Source organism: Chiloscyllium plagiosum, chromosome 2 (assembly GCF_004010195.1).
Source record: "Chiloscyllium plagiosum isolate BGI_BamShark_2017 chromosome 2, ASM401019v2, whole genome shotgun sequence".
In the NCBI taxonomy this organism is placed as follows: Eukaryota; Metazoa; Chordata; class Chondrichthyes; order Orectolobiformes; family Hemiscylliidae; genus Chiloscyllium; species Chiloscyllium plagiosum.
In genome coordinates, this window is record NC_057711.1 from 33,935,475 (window position 1) to 33,956,878 (window position 21,404).

At 39.5% G+C, this 21,404-nt stretch overlaps 1 protein-coding gene across 3 annotated transcripts in view; it reads right to left on the bottom strand.

The window, feature by feature from the left end:
* The window catches only part of sv2ca (synaptic vesicle glycoprotein 2Ca), a 202,613-nt gene that overhangs the window by 126,858 nt on the left and 54,351 nt on the right, over positions 1-21,404 (bottom strand). The gene's annotated exons all lie outside the window — the stretch shown is intronic.

A 21,404-nucleotide genomic window follows, 5' to 3' on the forward strand; every position in this document is an offset into this window, starting at 1 on the left:
TTCTCTAAAATTCTTCAAAACCCCTGTGGTAGTCATACACAGAAATGCATACTTATTCATGATTCTCATGCTAGTTTTGGCAGCAACGTAGACAGGAACAGTCTAGTGAGTCTTTTTATAACTATTTATCCAGTTGGACAATGAAGAAAGCATGTGGTATGCTTGCCTTTATTGGTCAGTGTATTGAGTACAGGAGGTGGGAGGTCATGTTGCGACTGTACACTTTCGGAATACCGCATTCAATTCTGGTCTCCCTGCTATAGGAAGAATGTTGTGAAACTAGAAAGGGTTCAGAAATTATTTAAGGATGTTGCCAGGGAGGAGGATTTGAGCTATAGGGAGAGTGTGAATAGGCTGGGACTACTTTCTTGGAGCATCAGAGGCTGAGAGGTGATCTTATAGAGGATCATAAAATCAGGAGGAGCATGGATTGGATAAATAGAAAGGTCTTTTCCCTGGGGTGGGGGAGTCAAAAACTAGATAACAAAGGTTTCAAGTGAGAGAGGAAAGATTTAAAAGGGATTTAAGGGTCAACTTTTTCATGCAGAGGCTGGTGTGTGCATGCAAAGAGCTGCCAGAGGAAGTGGTGGAGGCTGGTACAATCTGGATAGATATATGAATAGGAAGGGATTAGAGGAAAATGGGCCAAATTCTGGCAAATGGGACTAGATTTATTTTGGATATCTGGTGAGCATGGACGTGTTGGACTGAAGGGTCTGTTTCTGTGCTGTACAATTCTATGACTCTAACTTTCTATTTAAAGTGTCAGAAATAGATAGCCTGGGACAGCTGCTCCTAACTGAATTCAGCACCATGGTCAGCAACTGCTGAGATACATTTCTCGTGGTCTCCAAGATCTAGTGAGATTATTGACTCCTTGAAGACATTATCCCCACTTAAACTCTTTGAAGATAAAAATTTGGTCTCAAAATGACCTTTTACACAACTATATATAATATATGATACAAAATTAAATATTGTGAAAAATATGAAGAGTGAAATATCACAGATAGAATTACCGAATTGATGCTCCGATCAGGCATTGGTTGATTATTAAATAGCATTGTGGTATATTCCAGCCCTATAATATCTTTTTCTCAAATGTTCAAATTTAGAAAATCCTAATATATTTACATCCCCACGTAAACCATAAATGTCCAATCACAAAATATTGGTCATTACTTTCTGAGTTTTGCAAGCACATACCCCTCCAGAAATGTCCTCACACACATGCACCATTAATGTCCTCACATCCCCATTTACTACTTTCATTCGGCCATATTACCACGAACCTTAAAAACCCTTAATATCTTTAAAACATTAACTGATCCAGCTGCTGTTGTCAAAAAAGAGACAATGAGTTCTTCTGCAACTCCTCTTCACCAGTGCTCCCTGTGGATGACTGCACTCAGGCTATGTATATCCAGTGCACGGACTGGAAATTGTATGTCTGTAATTATGATTGCAATCAGTGGTAATCACCCAAAAATGAAAGACAGGAACATGGGATAAGCTGGGAAAGAATAATTAGAGTGGGAGGAGTCTCAAATGGTGTATAAAAACTGGCATAGATTTCTATGCAGAAACACTGACTGTTTTTTTGCCCCTCTACCTCTGTTAAGTTGACTTTAACTGCATTCAGGCTGAGATACAGCTTAGTATCAATCACGCGGTGTACCTTACCATCATAGTTTTGCTCATTTCCACATAAGAAGTGCATTAATTACCTTCCTCTGTTGCTGGGATAAAACTATTTGCGAACATAAATCTATACAGTCATAAAGAAAAGGGCTGACGTACAATTGCAAGAAACATATGCTTTGGTAATGACAAAGATAAAGAGCATTGTAAAATGCAACATTGCAGTAAATGGAGGAAAGTTAGAGCATATCAATCAATTCAACTGATTGGGAAACACAGTAACATCCGATGTCAAAAGCAGTACTGACATTCAAAACTGAATCAGACAACTCAAGAGTGTTTTTGTAAAATTAAGCAACCTTCCAAGAATTGTCAGCTTGAGTCTTGGAGTGAGAACCAAGATACTAAAATGTGATGCTGGGTCAATAATGAATTATGGATATGAAGTGTGGAGCATCAGGAAAGAGGAAGAAAGCAAATTCACCAGCTTCATTATATGGTGCTTGGAAAGGATCATAGAAATGTAGAAACAGAAAATAGAAGGAGTAGGCCATTCAGCCTTTGAGTCTGCTGCACTATTCAATATTTTTGAATGGTGATCATCCAACTCAGACTCCTGTTCCCAATTTCTCTCCATACCCTTAGGTCCCTTTCACCCTAAGAAATAAATCCAACTCCATTTTGAACTCAATGGTTTGGCCTCAACCACTTTCTGTGGCAGAGAATTCCACAATGTGACCTCTCTCTGGTTGAAGAGATTTCTCCTCATTTCAGTTCGAAATGACCTCCCCATATCCTTCGACTGTGACCATAGGTTCTGGACTCCCCAGTCATCGGGAACATTTTTCCCCACATTTACCTGGTCTTGTCCTATTGGAGTTTTATTGATTTCTACGAGATCCCCCTGATTCTTCTAAACTCCAGTGAATATAGGTCCTAACCTTCATACATCACTCCTGCCATCCCTAGGAGTGACGATGCTGCTCCTTTAACAAGGTTATTCTCTCCTTGATTTCTTTTCAAGAGGGGTCGTAAATGCAGAAGCTCCAATGTGTCTGGTTGGGATGGGTTTTAGGGCCAATTTGATAGCTAGCAGAATCTTTCAAGTTTAAAAAAATTGTACAACGAAAGGGGAGTGGCCAGTTTTCCCAGCTCAGCTTTTCTCTGGGTTGGTTTGGTTATGTTTTAATAAGCAGTCAGTTTTCGAGGTGACTGGTCAAAGAAACAGCTCCATGCTGATCCTCTCTCTCTGTGACATCTCTCCTGTAAGAACCTGTGTTTGATTTTACCTTTCTTTGCCAAAGGTGTGTTTACACGGATGTTGTAAGTATTTAGAACAGCATAATTCAGTTGCGATAGAGTTGATTGGGTTTTCAAATAGTTGTTATTCTAAATTCAGTTTTCTTTTGTTCATGTGTAAAATAAATTCTGTTTTGTTTAAAACTGTGTTGTTGGGCCAGCTGCATACCATGGTACACACACGTTACACCTACTTTAAACAACTAGAAAAGTTGGGGTCAGGGCTAATTTCTTGAAATGTTTTGAGGGGAGTCTGGCCTGGTCCATAATAAAGGAATCAGTCTGGTAAACATTTGTTGCACTCCCTCCAGAGCCAGAACAGCCTTCCACAGAAAAAGAGACCAAAACTGCTCACAGTATTCCAGGTTTTGTCTCACCAAGGTGCTGTACAATTGCAGCAAGACATCCTTAATCCTGTACTCAAATCCTCTCACTATGAAGACCAACATTTCATTTGCCTTCTTCACTCCAACTGCACCTGCATGCGTACTTTCAGTGACTGGTGCACAAGGACATCCAGGTTTCATTGCATCTTCCCCTTTCTCAATCTATCATCATTCAGATAATAATCTGCCTTCCTGTTTTTGCTACTGAAGTAGACAACTTTACATTTATCTACATTATATTTCAACTGTAATGCATTTGCCCAACTCCCTCAATTTGCCTAAATCGCACTGAAACTTCTCTGCATCCTCCTCACAACTCACCGTCCCACCCAGTTTTGCATCATCTGCAAAATTGGAAATATTACATTTAGTTCCCTCATCTGAATTATTACTTATTGTGAATAGCTAGGATCCAAATGCTGAATCCTGTGGTACCTATTTTCCTAATCCTAATTCTTTCCTATCTTCCAGCCAGTTCTCTATCCATTCTATAAGGATAAGTCTGGTGGGGAGTAGAATTAAAAAAGAAGTCCTGAGTGAGACCAGAAGAACAAGAGAACTCTCAAATAGCATCAATAGAAGTAAATGGATTTCTTTGGAAATGTTATCCATATGGAAGAATTGGAGTGCCAGTAGGATAAATGAAACAGCAGGAGACCATATGCAAAGGATTCAGTGAGATAACATAAAAACCAGCTTAGCCAGAACTCACCCTCGACAGATTAGATTTATTTTTTTTTAAGATTACATTACAGTGTGGAAACATTACATAGCAGTCTAATCAACTTCAACTCAACAAGTAAGCTGCCTATCCCTTGACTCTGGGAATGTATATTTGCTAAACATGAGATACTAGAATTCCATCAACAAGGTCATCCACTGTTGCTATGATCCCAATGTATCCAAGATTATGGTTCCCTATGCCACTCAGAAGGGCACTTGAATAACAATTACAAAAAGACATGCTCTTGTCCAAAACAATATATATGTCTCCTTTGTTTAATTCCAGTAGTGAGATGATACAAGTTCAAGAAAGATGACAACTACTTGTATTTACATAGATATAATAAAACATTCTAAAGCATCTGACAGGAACATTACAAAGCAAAGTTTAACAAAAGCCGCAGTGTGCGTTACAGTAGAAGTATAAAAGTTTGATCAAAGAGTCAGATTCTAATGAATATCTTAAAAGAGGGAAAAGAGGTAGAGAGGAGAGTTTCAAAGAGTTCCAGATCTTAGGTCCTATGCAACTGAAGACAGGGCTGCCAGTGCTGGAGAGATTAAAATTGAAAAAGCTCAAGAGGTTAGATCTGAGGAATCATAAAATCATGCAGCACAGAAGAGTTCCTTCGGCCCATTGAGTCTGCACTGACCAAAAACAAAAACTACTCTAAATCTGCACTGGTCCCATTTTCCAGCATTTGGCCCTCAGCAGAATGTTATGTTATGTTATGACATTTCAAGTTCTCACCCATGTATTTTTTTTAAATAAGATTGAGGTTTCCAGCCTCAGCCATCCTCCCAGACAGTGCATTTCAGCTCTGGGTGAAAAACAAAAGTCCTCAAATTCTCTTTAAACCTCTTATCTTTTACCTTATGCCCCTTGTTATTGAATCTTTAACTATGGGGGTCCAACTGTTTTCTATCCAGCCTGTCCATGCCCTTTATAATCTTATACATTTCAATCAGGTCCCCTCTCAGATTTCTCTCTTCATAACTAAACTGATTCATCCTAGGCAAGATCTTGGTGAACCTCCTCAGCACCCCATCCAGTGTAAGCACATCCTTCCTCTAGTGTGGTGACGAGAACTGCATACAGTGCTCCAGCTGTGGCCTAACCAAAGTTCTGTACAATCCCAACATGACCTCACTGCTCTTATAGGAGAAATTCCTGAAGAAGGGTTTATCCCCGAAACGTCGATTCTCCTGTTCCTTGGATGCTGCCTGACCTGCTGTGCTTTTCCAGCAACACATTTTCAGCTCACTGCTCTTATAACCTATGCTATGACCGATAATGGCAAATGTCTTGAATACCTTCTTAACTACCCTATTAACCTGTCCTCAAGCCTTCAGGGATCTGTAGACAAGCACCCCAAGATCCCTCTGTTCCTCATAACCTCTTGATGCCCCCATTCACCGAGTACTCCTTTGTCTTGTTACTTCATCCGTAATGCATCAGCTCACATTTATCAGTTAAATTCCACCTGCCATTGATCTACCCATCTGACCATCCATATCCTTCCGTAATCTACAATTTTCTTCCTCACTCTCAACCGATCTTTGTGTCATCCATAAAGTTACTTATCACCTCTCTCCACATTTCCCTCTGTATCTCTTATATATATCATAAACAATAAGGGACCCAGCACTATATCTGTGATATGCCACTGGACACTAGCCTTCAGTCACACAAACAGCCTTCTACTGCCACCCTCTGTTTCCTGCCATGAGGTCATGATTGGATCCAAGTTGCCAAGTTACCCTGGATAGCATGTGCTTTTACTTTCTTGATCAGTTTCCCATGTGAGACCTTGTCAAAGGTTATGCAGAAGTCCATGTAAACTACATTAACTGCTTTTCCTTCATCAAATGCTGGGTCACCTCCTCGAAAAATTCAACCAGATTTGTTAGGCATGTCATCTCTCTGACAAAGCCATGCTGACGACTCCAGATCAAACCTTACCTCTCCAGATGAAGATTAATTCTTTCCTTCAGAATTTTCTCCATTAGTTACCCTACCACTGATGTGAGACTCACTGATCTGTAATTCCCTGATTTATCTCTACCACCCTTCTTGAAAGGTGGAACCACATTAGCTGTCATCCAGTCCTCTGCCACCTCTCCTGAGGCCAAAGAAGAATTAAAACTTTGAGCCAGAGTCCCTGTAATTTCTTCCCTCCTCTCCATCAAATAGAACCAATCTGGACCTGGGGTGTTTTCCACAATTAAGACCACCATGACTTCCAGTAACTCCTCAATCCCTATGTCAAGAACCTGGTCAAAACTTCACAGTCCCTCTTCCTGAATTCTGTATCGATATCCTCCTTTTCCCAAGTGAAGGCAGATGTGATGTAATTGTTTAATGTCCTACCTATCTCCTCTGGCTCACCACACAGATTGCCCCTTTGGTCCCTGATGGGCCCTACTCTCTCCCTGTTTATCCTCTTCCACTTGATATACTTATAGAGTACCATGGGATTATCCCTAAAATAACCTGCCAGTGTCTATTCATGTCACCTCTGCTCTCCTAATTGCTTTAAGTTCTACTGCACTTTTTTTTAGATTACTTACAGTGTGGAAACAGGCCCATCGGCCCAACAAGTCCACACTGACCCGCTAAAGCGCAACCCACCCATACCCCTATATTTACCCCTTCACCTAACACTACGGGCAATTTAGCACGGCCAATTCACCTGACCTGCACATCTTTGGACTGTGGGAGGAAACCGGAGCACCCGGAGGAAACCCACGCAGACACGGGGAGAATGTGCAAACTCCACACAGTCAGTCGCCTGAGGTGGGAATTGAACCCGGGTCTCTGGCGCTGTGAGGCAGCAGTGCTAACCACTGTGCCACCATGCACTTCTTATACTCCACTGGGGCCTCCATTGATTTGCTCCCTTTGTACCTGTTAAAAACATCTGGTTTCCTTCTTACCTAGTCCTGAATATTCCTAGACATCCAGGATTCTCTGGGCTTGCTGCATTTGTGGGCGGCACGGTGGCACAATGGTTAGCACTGCTGCCTCGCAGCGCCAGAGACCCGGGTTCAATTCCCGCCTCAGGCGACTGACTGTGTGGAGTTTGCACGTTCTCCCCGTGTCTGCGTGGGTTTCCTCCGGGTGCTCCGGTTTCCTCCCACAGTCCAAAGATGTGCAGGTCAGGTGAATTGGCCATGCTAAATTGCCCGTAGTGTTAGGGAAGGGGTAAATGTAGGGGTATGGGTGGGTTGCGCTTCGGCGGGGCGGTGTGGACTTGTTGGGCCGAAGGGCCTGTTTCCACACTGTAAGTAATCTAATCTAATCTAATCTACCTTTCATCCTAAAGGTGAACATAGGGCACTACTTTCACCAATTCCAGTTTGAATGAACCCCATTGTTCTGCTGTAGATTTACCCAGAAGCAGCTGTTACCAGTCTACTTTAGCTAGATTCTGCCTTATTGCAAATAAATCTGCCTTCTCCCAATCCAAAACTTTTTTTTGAACACCAACTCTTTTCTTTCCTCTAATAAACTTAAAACATAAAGTGTTGTGGTCACGGTCACTAAAATGCTCCCTGATTCCCACCTTGAACACCAGTCTGGTTCCATTCCGATGAACTGGATCCACTGTACATTGTTGGACCTACTGTGTGTTGTAGATATCTTGGAGAGATGTGTGCTGGATGAGGTTGAGAAGGACAAGCCCATGGAGGGATTTGAAAACAAGAACATGAATTTAAAAACTGCAGTTCAACCACTATCATTGAAAGTAATTCAGCACAATGGTGAAAGATGAGAGGGACTTGGCATAAGTTAGGACACAGCAGTTTTTGCTAACTTCAAGTTGAACTCATTGGGTACAATGTGAGAGGCTGAGTAAGTCTATACTGGAATAGAGTAACAAAGACATTCGTCATGAAATTTGGCACAAGATCTTACATTCGAACCATTAGATCTAAACACCACATTATTTAATACTTTAGTCTGAATTTCACAAGAAACCAGCTAAGTGTCAATTTTGGCAGGTTTCAAACGAGCCTTTCTCACATTATCTTCCCAAATTTACTTCAGCTCCATTCCCTGTGGTATACTGTTCATCCTAGCCTTCCACTGGCTATAGATTGAAGTGTTGGTCATCATTGCCAGGATCTCCTGAGATTCCTGGCACGACTGCCATCTTTAAAGCCCAGCCATTAAAATGGTCAAGCAGTGGTAGTTGACAGCTGACCTGCATATTTTGATTTATTTGCCCCAGAGCATGTTGAACAGAAGGAAATTGACTCTCCTCTTTACAGCTGGGGATCTGGAAGGTGAAGTGGAGAGGGAGGTGCATGCAGCCACTGCCCATGGAGTTAGGTGCATTTGTCAGGATAAATGTTGGGGAGTGGGTCTGGGTGTGTTACTCTTCGCAGGGTCAGTGTGGACTTGTTGGGTCGAAGGGCCTGTTTCCATACTGTAGTGAGTCTAATCTAATCAGTTGTTGGGAGAATTGGAAACTACATTTGAATGAGGTGAGATTGGTTAATAATGAGGATATTAATGCACACTAATATGTGGAAATAAACTGTTACTGCTCACTGATGAGAATCACATCTCACAATTTAGCACTTAGTTGAAAATGAGACTCTTTGCTCTCAAAAGCAGGAGTATCTGCCACTGATTTCATGTGGTTCTCCCTGTTTTCTTTCCAATACCTAACTAATTCAGTGTCTTGGAAGATTTTGCCCATTGCTGTTGCAATTTCACATTGGGATTCTTTGAATGTATTTTACCTAAAGGCCCCACATAAATATGGCGATTTGGAGGGGAAGGATAGTTTTTTTTGTGTGCAGCTCAATTTCTTCATCTCAATGACAGGCTGTGAAAACAAACTCCTGAGATAGACGTAGCCATTCAGCTGAAACATACAGTTTTTTCCCCCTGATTTCATGCACTGATGCTTTCACAGAAAGCTAAATTATATGAGTCCCTCTAATAAATTCACATTTTCACTTGCTTTATCTTTGAATATGATCAGTCACCTTGTAAACAAAGGTGATCATGACCTCTAGCAATCAAAGAAAAACATGTACATCCTAAAGCTCCCTGATCAATTTAAACATATTGGTAATCTTTGTTTTTTTTTCCCCCAATTGAAATTTAAAAATCTAGCCAATATTCAGACTTAGAATGTGAATGCAAAAGTCTGGCAGAGTAATATCGTTTAATATGGAACATAAAGACAAGTTGCATTAAACAAAATAATCATTCATGCCTGGGTTTGAGATTATGTCCCCAAAATGAATAAATACCTGGCTTGTGCTATCAATGCTGGTAATCTCGTTTGGCGTTTGAACTTTGAATGCTATCACTGACTAGTTGGCTAGGCCAGATATGTTAATTTTAACTGGAGAATTAAACTGAAGCAACATACTTATTGCATAGTGTGAGGAAAAGCAAGCGGAACAACCTTATTACATAGCCACCACAAGGGAAAAAATTCAGAAAGAAAATAATTTTTTTTTGTACCCATGAAACCACCTTTATGTCTACTACCCTCTGATCTCTGCATTCCCAGATTCCAACATCTTGCACATTTCAATTCCCATCCCTTCACTAATCTAACTGATGCCTACACCCTAAGATACAGATTTCCCTCCTTAAACCTCTCTGAAGATTGGTCAAGACTAGTGGTGTACATTGCCAAGAAAATCCGGCCACAATTTCTTGCATAATATGAACAAATGTGAAACAATAAAATGTTTAATTTCAGAAATTAATAGCATGATAAATCGTTTCTGAATTTATATCATTCCCAGTATTCACTTAATATGTTTTCTTGTTATTGCCACTGCTTATATTAGAGAGGTAGTATATTTCAAATAAATCTTTAAGGTATAAATTGGATTGTTGAAAACCCATTTCAGAAGTATGCTTGAGAATTAAAATGTGTTATTTGACTTCATTGGTATTGAATGACATCAATGTTTAATCTCAGTGATTAAGCTTCATTAAGGTCATTGTATTTATGTGTAAAATGCAGAATTTTTGAAAAATCATAAGACAGCTATAATTTACATTGTTTGATAGTTATAAGAAATAATTTGTAAATACTGGATCTACACAAGCATTGATGCCACATATACTGGGGAAAAATTTGCAATATTAACATAGAGTATTAGAATCCTATTAACAACCCTGCATCAGGGCCAAGTCAAGTACTCTTCAGCAGATCTTATAAAGGATGAAATTCCAAACAAAGTAATCAGCATTTTCAGAACAATCCAGGTCTTTAATGAAACAAAAGTAAAGGAATGCTGTAGAAACTCAGCAGGTCTAGCAGCATCTGTGAAGGAGAGAAACAAAATTAATGCTTTGAGTCCAAAACGTTTTCAGAACACTGCCAGATGTGCTGGGTTTCTCCAGCACTTTCAGTTTTTATTGCAGGTCTTTCGTGAATTGGTGAATATGATCACATCTGGGATCAGCTGATTTAATACATTGTGTCTTGGCATTCTGCATTAAATGGAAGTGTGGTGGGAGACAGGTTAATTCGAATGAATGAGCGAACAAATGAACGAATGTACTTTATTGTCATGTGCACTCAATGAAAAGCTTGCAAGGTAGCCACTTATGGCGCCATCTTACGTGCAAGTCACCTAGGTGTAGGCACTTAAGTATTTGGTACAAAATTGAAATAATAGTAAATGAAAGTTCAGCATACGAGCAAAAAAGAAGTATTCTATTCGCAGTTCTTTCACCTCAGACTGTGTTAGACTGCACCAGGCCAAGTCTCCAGACTAGGCTGAGTTTTAAACTCAAGGCATCACCTCCCACACTGGCCTCTGGTTGGGTAATCCCCTTCCACACCAGCTTCCTGTCTGGGACTCGCCTCCAGAACTTACCTCCTGAGCCGGCCTCTGGTCTGGGACTTGGATCCTCCATTCTCCTCCAAGTAAGTAAGTTTAAAAAAAACACTCCAGAGAAAAAAAAAGAAAAAGAACGGGCAGAGCAGAGGGGCTCCAGCTGGAGCGTCCTACTCTGCTACCTTCTCAGCATCTATGAGGGCAGTAGATAATTATGGAGCTAGTCTGCAGAGTATGGGGAGAAAGCAAGAGATTGGCACTAGGTAATGATACTCATTTAATGAGCTGGCGCAGGGACAATGGGTTGAATGGTCTCATTCTACATCATAACACTTCTTGATTCTGAATGAGCAAACAGTGCCTCACTTTTACATTCACGTTTAATTTTTCTGTAATCTTGTTGATGTGAATTGAATGCTGTAAAGCAAGATCTATGAGCTGTAATTTCAACAAGATCAATACATTTGGACAAATTCTAACTGGGAACCTGATGTTAGGTGCACACTTGTACTATATTGTTTCATGGTATTTCATAATTTGTAACAAATTTACTTTTGTGCCATAATGTTATCAGTCTTCCAGGTAACAAAATGCCAGAGAGATCAGGTGGAGCCAAAATTTGGGAGCTGCTTTAACCCCTCAGGAGATTTCCTTTGTCACGATCCCTGCAATTCCTTCTCTTGATGAATTAAGTATCTGACACCTATTTACACCATCATCAACATTGAAGGCTTCCATGTGAAGCTACTGCTGAAAACTTTAGAATTTCAGTTTAATAAGAAGTGAAAATGGTCTCTCTTAAAGATAAACCCCTTTGTTTACCCTACACTGTGACCGCAAAGGACAAGAATCGGAAATGCTCAAATGTGGATGGGGATACTAGTTGGAAGTTCACCACAACAGAAAACCTATCAGGAAAGTGGTCTGATAAATAACCTGCTCCTCATCTAAAACAGGTCACCCAATTCATCAGGCTAGTCATTGTCTAACAGGGCTCTGTCCAAATATACAGAACAGAATGGGCTGGCTCCTTCATCTGGGAATGGTTACACAAAGGTGGATAACACCTGCAGTGAGATTTACCAGTGGTCCCTTAAAAGCACTGTTAAAATACCCTTTAAAAGCAGCATTTCTATATTACTAGTATTACATTGTTCAATAATTTCAAATGGGGTGGGAGGAGGGCTGTAATTACTAATACATTTGAAAGGCAACTTTCAATTTAAAGAATTGAGAATCACTACGTCATTAGCTTAAGAGCATTACATGGAGTGAAGTGGAAGAATCCCAGTTCTGCCTATTCAGATCGCATTAACCAAGCAGTCCACAAGGCATCCCAGCTAGGATTGCTGTGTGCATAGTTATTGTCTATTCAATAATATTGCACCCTGCTATGGCAGATGGTGGATAAAATATGCATAGTCCCAATGCAACTCATTTGAAGCGGAGGAAAATTCCTAAATAATTGAAGCATTAGCAGGGAAAAAAAACAATCTTCAAGGGAATCATCTTGAGTACCTTTTGCCTTTCTGAAGGTTTCTGCTGTGGGGAGTGGGGGTTAAAGGCTAACGCATGCCCTACTGCTACAGTGTGAAGTAGCCTGGGATCGCTGTGAAACAGGCCAGGAGGAATGTGCAGGATCACTGAGGCAGGTCAGATGACTGAAATATAAACATACGACCTAGGAGCAGAAGCCAGTTGCTTCCTTCCAGCCTGCTGTTCTATTCAGTGTAGTCAAGACTGATATGACTGTGCCCTCAACTCCACATTTTCACTACCCCTAATAGCCACTGACACTTTTGGACGGTGATCAACATGGCTGCTTTGTCTTAAAGTGCAGTGAAGCTTCTCGAGTGTTGGAGCTGCACCCATCCAGCAAAAGCCAGATTAGTGCTGCAGTTTGCTGACTAATGCCTTGTAAACAGGCTCTGGTGAGTTATTCACCACTGAATTCCCAGCATCTAATCTGCTCTTGGTCCTGGATGAAAGTAATGCTGTTCATATCATGTAAATGGACTTCCAAGCAATGCTGCACAACATTTCACCACAGTAGGTAATTTTAGTCAAGTTTTGTTTACTAATTTTTGTTTACTGGTTGAATCAACCAGTCACTAAGATCATTTTGGTAGCCCAACTCTTCCAATGTTATCACCCACACGACTTACACAAAAATCTCAAACCATGAAGGAAATTAATCGATCAGCCTCAGAAGAACACACTACCAGTGAAGCAGCAGTGACTGAAGAAGATATTAAAACTGAACTTAAAATAATTATGAACCAAAGAGACCCTTGCACTTAATGCTGTTTTTTCTTGATAAACACAACAGACAAATCGGGAAGTATACACCATGAAGTGTTTACTATGCAAACAGATTTCAAACATTTAATTTTGGTTTGCTGCAGCCTTGTTTGTTTCTGTAGAGAGTTTAATGAGGGAAAACATTTGCATGTGTTACTACAACACTGAAGGAAGTTCATAATATGGATGCATTTTTTTAAAAAGCTGTTTCCAATGAGTCAATTAAAAGCAGAGGGACTAATGTCCATGGCTGTATAACTAAAATCTCCATTGATGATGCTGCCAGTACTATCCCTTGTTTAGTCTCAGGCCACAGTTAGAAGAGATATTATTCATGATTCAACATGAATGAGCTGGCCCTGTGAGGGAACCCTATAATGCTGACCATCACCACGGAAAGAGAGAGGAAATGAAGAAAATATCATTGAGTCCAACCATAACTGACATCCCACCAGTTAGATGGATTGGGACAAAGGCCAAGGCACCACATTCAATCAAGAAATATAGCCACAATGAGCACTAGTCTGAGTGGATCCTAAAGGTAGCAAAGGCCAGAGAGGAGAGATGCAGTGGACCCCAGGAACAATCAAGGGACCCAGCAGGTAGCCTGGAGCACAACGGTCAACAGATCCTCAGCACAGACTCTGGACAGAGGACCCCAAGGCTACACTCTCAGATGGTCACTCTCTGGACTATAGTAGAGGGTGCAGGCAAAATGTTTATTTTTTTCTACTAAGGAAGTCCCTTAGAATCTATCCCAAGTTTTAACATTGACTGCTATAGATTCACTTAAAATCTTTTCACGTAATGTTGCAATGTTTAGGAACACAACACCAACTATAAGTGAGGACACCCTGTATCTCCTTTAGTGGCAGCTTTTGCTAATCAGGCTTCCTTGAAGTGCTTTTGATCTTTATTCTCTCTGTTAATGATGCTGTACAAACAAATAAGTGCTATTGATAACATTTGCATCTTTCAGAGATTGCTGTCAGGGCCTCATTTATACATTTATTGATCACATTCCATAATCTGTATTTCTCCATGCCTAATTTTTTTGCTGAACATGCAACATTTGTCAATTAAAGTGATGTTTTAACTGGCACTAACCATTAACCACTATTACAAACTGCATAGCTTCAATTTGAACTCCAAGTGTTTACCTCATGTAAGTTGCTGTTAACAGCTTATGAAATACCAAGGGATCATTATTAGAGGCATGATCAGTGGCAAATTTTCATTTCTGTTGAGCAAACCCTCTCTGAAAGGTTATGTAATTTCAGCAGCTGGCCATAAATTAAGTTGGAAAATAAGCAGTTTTCTCAGTTAAAAAACTTGTCAAAATCTAGCACTGTGCAAATTTCAAACAAAATAATTCTGGCTAAATTTGATATTATTTCCTTCTGTCCATCTCCTGAGTTTGTTGAATGGTGACAGCTAAAAACATTACTAAAAAGATAAATTGACTGAAAGGATTTAGTTAGATTGACTGTGAGGTTCATGAATTAACATCAGCAGACTTGGCCAGTAACTCAAGTATACTTTAAGGATTATGGTCTTTCAATTGTGTTAATTGAGCTCCCTCACACTGTCAGGCTCAATTACTCAATGCAGGCACTGCAATCCTCTTCCGCCATGATTTCATCGGAACTTCTTTAACAAAAAAAGAAAAAAATCATGGGAGTTAAGTGTAAATGTGTATTACCTCCAACTGATTTTTTAAAAGGCTGTGGTGATAAAACTGTTTTTTAGGTTTTGAAGAAGGGTCACTAGACCTGTAACATTAACTCTGCTTTCTCTCCACAGATGCTGCCAGACCTGCTGAGATTTTCCAGCAATTTCTGTTTTTGTTGCTGATTTCCAGCATCCACAGGTCTTTGGTTTTCTCTTCTTTAAGTTTGTATTGACATGTTGATGACAGTTTCATAATGTGCTGTGATTAGTTGGTCACGGTCCTAATAGTGGTGGGGGAGGGTTACCTTCATTGGCTAGATGACAATGATGTGGATCAGATTAACACTAACAGCACAGGATTTGATCCCTAACCTTAGTAGGTGCACTGTTTGCCATGGTTCCAGCAATTAATCATAAGGGATCTGCCTTCATACAGAGAACATTCACAACTATTTTTAAGTACTTTGCGACAAATTATGCACCATTCATTAGAAACAATTTTGCTTTGAGTTCAGTAATGTAAATTACTAGAGAAAGGAAGCAATCATTGCATTACTAGTTTTAAGCCTCTGTAATTGATCCTTTCATTGATAGGCTGATGGATTTGCTTATCCCACATCAAGGAAGTACATTAGCAAATGAGAGTATTAAACCTACTCAAGGGATACTGAGATTGGAATAAAGATCAATAATATCACTTGAGTTAACCCCTTGCCCTCACCAATAACATGAAGCAGCTCCATCAAACGGACATTTCTTTCAGTAAAAGTAAAAGCATTGATCTTCTGTTGACCTGAAGTCAGTTCTATTGATTAATGTTTGTTAATCAACTTACTGGATTTCTTTTATTGTAGCTGTATTTTCCATAGCACATTAAAGCAGCAACATGCAGCAGTGTTCCGAATTCTTCATACTAACAACAGAATAGCATTGCATTTATAATTCTATCCATGCGCAATGGAAAACGGAAGTTCTCAAGTATTAGCTTATAACCTAATCAAATTTCATGCTAGATATTTAAGTAAACATGTGAATTCACTGACCTTCACTAGTTCCCTCAAGGGCATTAAGAGTCAATCATGCAGAGAGGAACAGGAGTCACATGTAAGCCAGATTGACTGGAGGTGGCAGCTTCCCTGAAGGTTAGCAAGGAAGTAGGTTTTTGCAAAGCTTCTGACAATTATTTTTATATGATCCAAACTAACAGATTTAATTAATCTAATTTTCCCATTTGTAATGGTAAGATTTACATTCTCAATCTCTAAATTGCTAGTCAGTTGCCATTTATTTTGGATTTATAGTGTTCTCGATCTGCAACTGTGACAATCACATATTAAATGTTACTTCTCTCTGAACTTCAATAAATTAGTCAAGTAAACTCCGCTCTCACAAAAATGTGTTAGCAGTACAGGTGAGGAAGGGAGGAGTTCCAGAACTTTTGAAAGCTACTGCTCAAAAGTAAAAGGGTGTGGCCTCAAGTAAGAGGCCAGCTATAAAAGAAATAAAAGGTGGAACATTTCTGAGACCCAAAGTGACCAGAGCATTTTTTAACTTGTGCAAAAGGGAATAGGAAAGAAAGAACTAATGGGCAACAATACAAAGACAGACAAAAACAATTTGGAAACGCAAATGGAAGTGATGTGCTGATGCCCGACCCTAGTTTGATTTGTGAAAAACATAGGTATTCCATTGTACAAAAACTATATGAAATGCTTAATTTTATTTGGCACTCCAATACTTTGGTAGCAGAAGAGGTCTGGCATGATAAATAAAGGCATTGATGACCACCCCAATAATTACAGGTGCTGTCCCTATCTTGCAAGTTGCTGCAAGTACCCAAAGCTCTCCTGATATGTTGAAGGGTATGTTGAAAGGGTGAATATGTCGATAGGGTGGAAAGGTTATGTTGATCGAGTGAATGAAGTAAATAGAGTATGAGGAGCTTTGTGTGAAGTCTAAGCACTGGCATAGAGAAGCAAGGTCAAATTCTGTACTGTAAATTCAGTGTAACCAATACCCAGATAAGGCCATATTTCTGAGTAGGTAGATGTGTCAAACTCTGGATGTTGTTCTAAGGCTCTGTGTCAATGTTCAATTTATCTTCTACCAGCTGAACCATGAAAGAATGTACTTGAGGTAATTTAAAAACAAAAGCAACAGTTACTGAGATTATTCTAATTTTCCATCAAAACTCCACAAGAAATAAATAAACAATCCATCGGTAACATCACCCCAGCAAAAAGGACCTTAATAACTAAAACAAAAGCTGCGCATTTTGTGCAAGAAATAATATTAATAACAATTCCATAACTTTAGTAAACTGTTAAGCAAGGAATATTGAGTAATACTATTATGAGCAAGATTAGACCATTTAGCTCCTTGTTCCTGTTGCAGGATTTGAGGCGGTCGTGGTTGGTGTCATTGCTGCTTCAACTCCATATTTCCAGTTACCCTGATAACCGTTGTCTCCATTGATTGTCAATTATTTATTTACCTCTTTGCAAAAAGTATTCAATGACTTTGCATCCACTGTTGTGTGCTGAAGAGTTCCATAGACTCTTAATCCTCTGAAAGAAAAAAATCTCCTTGCCTCCATCTTAAATGGGTGAAACTCTATTTTAAACTCTGCTCTTTAGTTCTAGTCTTTCCCACACAAAAAAGCACTCATTTCGGCAATCATCCTGTCAAGATCCCTCAGGTTCTTGTACGCTCCAATAAGATCATCTGCAAAGAATCCTATCTGGATGCATCACAGTGTAGTATGACAACTGCTCATCGCAAGACGGCAAGAAACTAGATAGAGATGTGAACACAGCCCAGTCCAGCACGTAAATCAGCCTTCCATCCATTGACACCTTCTATACCTCCCACTGCCTTCAGAAGCAACCAATATAATCAAAGCCTCTCCCATCCCAGTTATACTCTCTTTCATCGGGTAGAAAGATATAAAAGTTTAAATACACATATGGACATATTCAAGAACAGCTTCTTCCTCATTCTTATCAGGACTTTTGAACAGACCTTTCAAATGTTAATTCTAATCTCGCACTCTCTGCACCTTCGCTGTGACTGTAACTCTGTATTTTGCACTGTTCTGCTACCTGATGCATGTTGTATGGCAAAATCTGCCTGTATAGCTCACAAAACTATACTTTTTAATGTATCTTGATGTGTGTGACAACAATTGATCATTTATCAAACTTCCAATGGTTACAAACCAAACCTGTCCAATCTTCCTTCATAAGATAACCCCTGCTCCCATTCCACGACTGTTGAACTGCCTCGAATGCACTTATATAGAGACCAAAACTACACAATGCTCAGGGTATTGTAAACAGAGGGATAAAGTTTAAAAAAAAGTTTGATCAACCTTTAGGAAGAAAACTGGTTAGGCCTCAACTGGAATGATCTGCTGAATTCTTAGCATAACACTTTTATTATGGCTCCAGACATGGTGGAGAAAACATTTAAAAGAATGGTTTCAAGGGTGAGGGACTTCAGTTATGGAGTTATTTATAGAGACATAGGAACAGAAGTGGGTCAATCAGCCCATCAAACCTGCTCCACTATTCAATATGGTCATGACTGATGGAACACTTCAATGCCGTTTACCCATAAAGGTAATGTTATTCTCATAACCCAGTACATAACTGGTAATCTGAGATCCATCAATCTTGTGTGCTGACAAGTATTTGATCATTGTACATTAGCCAAGTTAATCACATATTAATTCTGAGTATTGATGTATATGAATTGTATTATCTTCCAGCTTGTATCTTTAATGTTTTGTGCAAAACTATGGAGTCTTGAGGTTTTATTTTCTAAGTGTACGTTTTGTCTACTTTCAAACAACCTGGAAGTTGCTTGACCAAACTAGATAAAGTTGGCAGGATAAAAGTGACAAAAAGTTGGTAGTCATGTCTGATCTCATCTGAGTTCATAAGATAATTTGATGATCTCACCAGGATCATAAGTTTGGCGGTCAGGCCTGACACAACACCTTTGATCAGTTATTGCCTCGTGCATAGATAGTAGAAATTACTCCAAATCCAATCCACCAGAGATTTACATTTTTAGAATCTCGGTGGTTCTTATGGAGTCTGATATGTACTAACTGGGTTCAGCATCATTTCGACCTTCTTTTATATTACGTGGCTCTTACAGTCTGTTGTTTGAGATGTATTTTCATTGCTGGATTGAACAGTACATTTACTTTAAGAGATATATTAATATACGTTGCCATTTAACTTCTGCATTAAGGATTAGCACCAAAGGTCCACAGGGCAGCAGCAACCTTGCCACAGTTTTAAATCTCAAAATGACTGATGACCATGTTCAGAAGGCAAGCACCTGACCCCAGAGATTGCTCCATTTTGCCAAAGCTGTAGGCAATGACTCCAGTCCAGGCCTCCATATGGGTTTTCATCTGCCAATATGTCTCATTCAAATGTGTAACAGCTGCTGTTATTCTGCCAGGTCAAGTAAGAGGCATGTCCATGCCAAGCTCACTTGACAAAGGGTAGCCTTCTTTGAGTTGACACCTGTCACCGATTCACTTAGCATTGTAGCTCCAACTATCAATGCTAATCCTGAACAGTTTCCCTGAGAACTCAGCTCTGGAAAACATTCTATTCTGTGTACATTCACTATTTACCTAAAGGAGGCATCAATTGTAGAAACGGTGGCACAGTGGTTAGCACTGCTGCCTCACAGCGCCAGAGACCTGGGTTCAATTCCCACCTCAGGCAACTGTCTGTGTGGAGTTTGCACATTCTCCCAGTGTCTGCGTGGGTTTCCTCCGTGTGCTCCGGTTTCCTCCCACCATCCAAAAATGTGCAGGTTAGGTGAATTGGCCCTGCTAAATTGCCCGTAGTGTTAGGGGAATGGGTCTGGGTGGGTTGTTCTTCGGAGGGTCGGTGTGGACTTCTTGGGCAGAAGGGCCTGTTTCAACATTGTAATTCATCTAGTCTAATCTAAACTGCTAATGCCATTCCTGAAGAAGGGCTTATGCCCGAAACGTCAATTCTCCTGTTCCTTGGATGCTGCCTGACCTGCTGCGCTTTTCCAGCAACATATTTTCAGCTGCTAATGCCATCAAATCATGTATCAAAGCTGAGGCAACAATATCAATTGAAAATTACACAGAATTTACAAAACAAACATGAATCATTCAGATCAAATAGTCTCTCCCATGTGGGTATGTCACACAAGCTTCATCTCTTCCTTCTCATTTACACCGAAAGTCATTTCCTTCTATTACTCATTCTCCTGAATACATTTATCTTAAACACATCTATTTTATTCACAATATATAATCCATGCGGTAGCAAGTTCCATATTGTAGATATTCCTTGAATAAACAATTTTCTCCATGTTTCCCTGTTGGATTGATTAATGACCATCTTTTATAGAAATATAGAAGATAGCCCAATTCGGTTTCTGTTCAGTTTCAGTTTATGTACAGCAAGGTCATGAACAGCAATGAGATATTGTGTCTTGATGGTAATACACGAGGTATAAATCTTGGCCAGAATCATATTTGAACATTGTCATCAGATCTTTTATATACATGAAAACAAACAGTTGGAGTCTTGGTTTTAATGTTTGATCCAAAATATTATATACTCAATGATGCAGCATCTTGACACTTCTGCACTAAAGTGACAGTCTAGAGTGCAACTCAAGTACTAGAGTAGGACACAGACCATTTGGTCTTAGATACTAAAGAAATACTTCTGTGCCAACCTGACCCTACCAAATTAATTCCGATTTGGATGTAGGATGGTAATAACAGCCAGTAATTTTCTGACTACACCACAAGTGTCAAATGAGTACAACTCAGAACAATTATTAGCTGGGATTTTCTGAGCAGCTTTATCCCTAATGCTCATGCAGAAGGCTATATTTGTCCACAACACTGGATCTTTCAACTGTATTAACAGTGTAACTTTTCCTTTGTCATTATATGGTGAAAAATTGCCTCCTTCAATTTTTAGGAGATTTGTAAATTTGCAATTTGACACAACCATTGCTTGAATTGAATTACTCAGTAAACCTTATCTTCTACCTTACATATATTTTTTAGAAGCTACTGGTGCCATATGTATCCATTTGACAGCCAAATGTTATTGCATCAATGTGAAGTATATCATTTCTAAAAGTTGAAATTATTTTCAAATGTTTATACTCTGAAAACACTGTACATTGTTTGTTTGAAAGGTGGCACTATATTTATCTATGCCTCATGGAACTGTTCCTATGGTCCTCATAGTTTTGCATATTTTATAAAGGTCTGTCCAAAATGATCACTGTTTAAAATAGATTCAAATATGTTTTTCAATATCATTTTCATTTGGCTGGGTTTTTTAAAAAAAATGAATGCATATCACTAAACCAGACAATAGCAGGAAATCACCTGTAGAGATATAGCAGTGTAATATATTCTTTGAGTTTTTTTTGATAATCAGACTTCACACCAAGAAGCACTACCACATTTTACATTTTCATGCATATTTTGTCAAACGGTTTAATGATGGGAATGACATTTCAAAATGAAAAGAA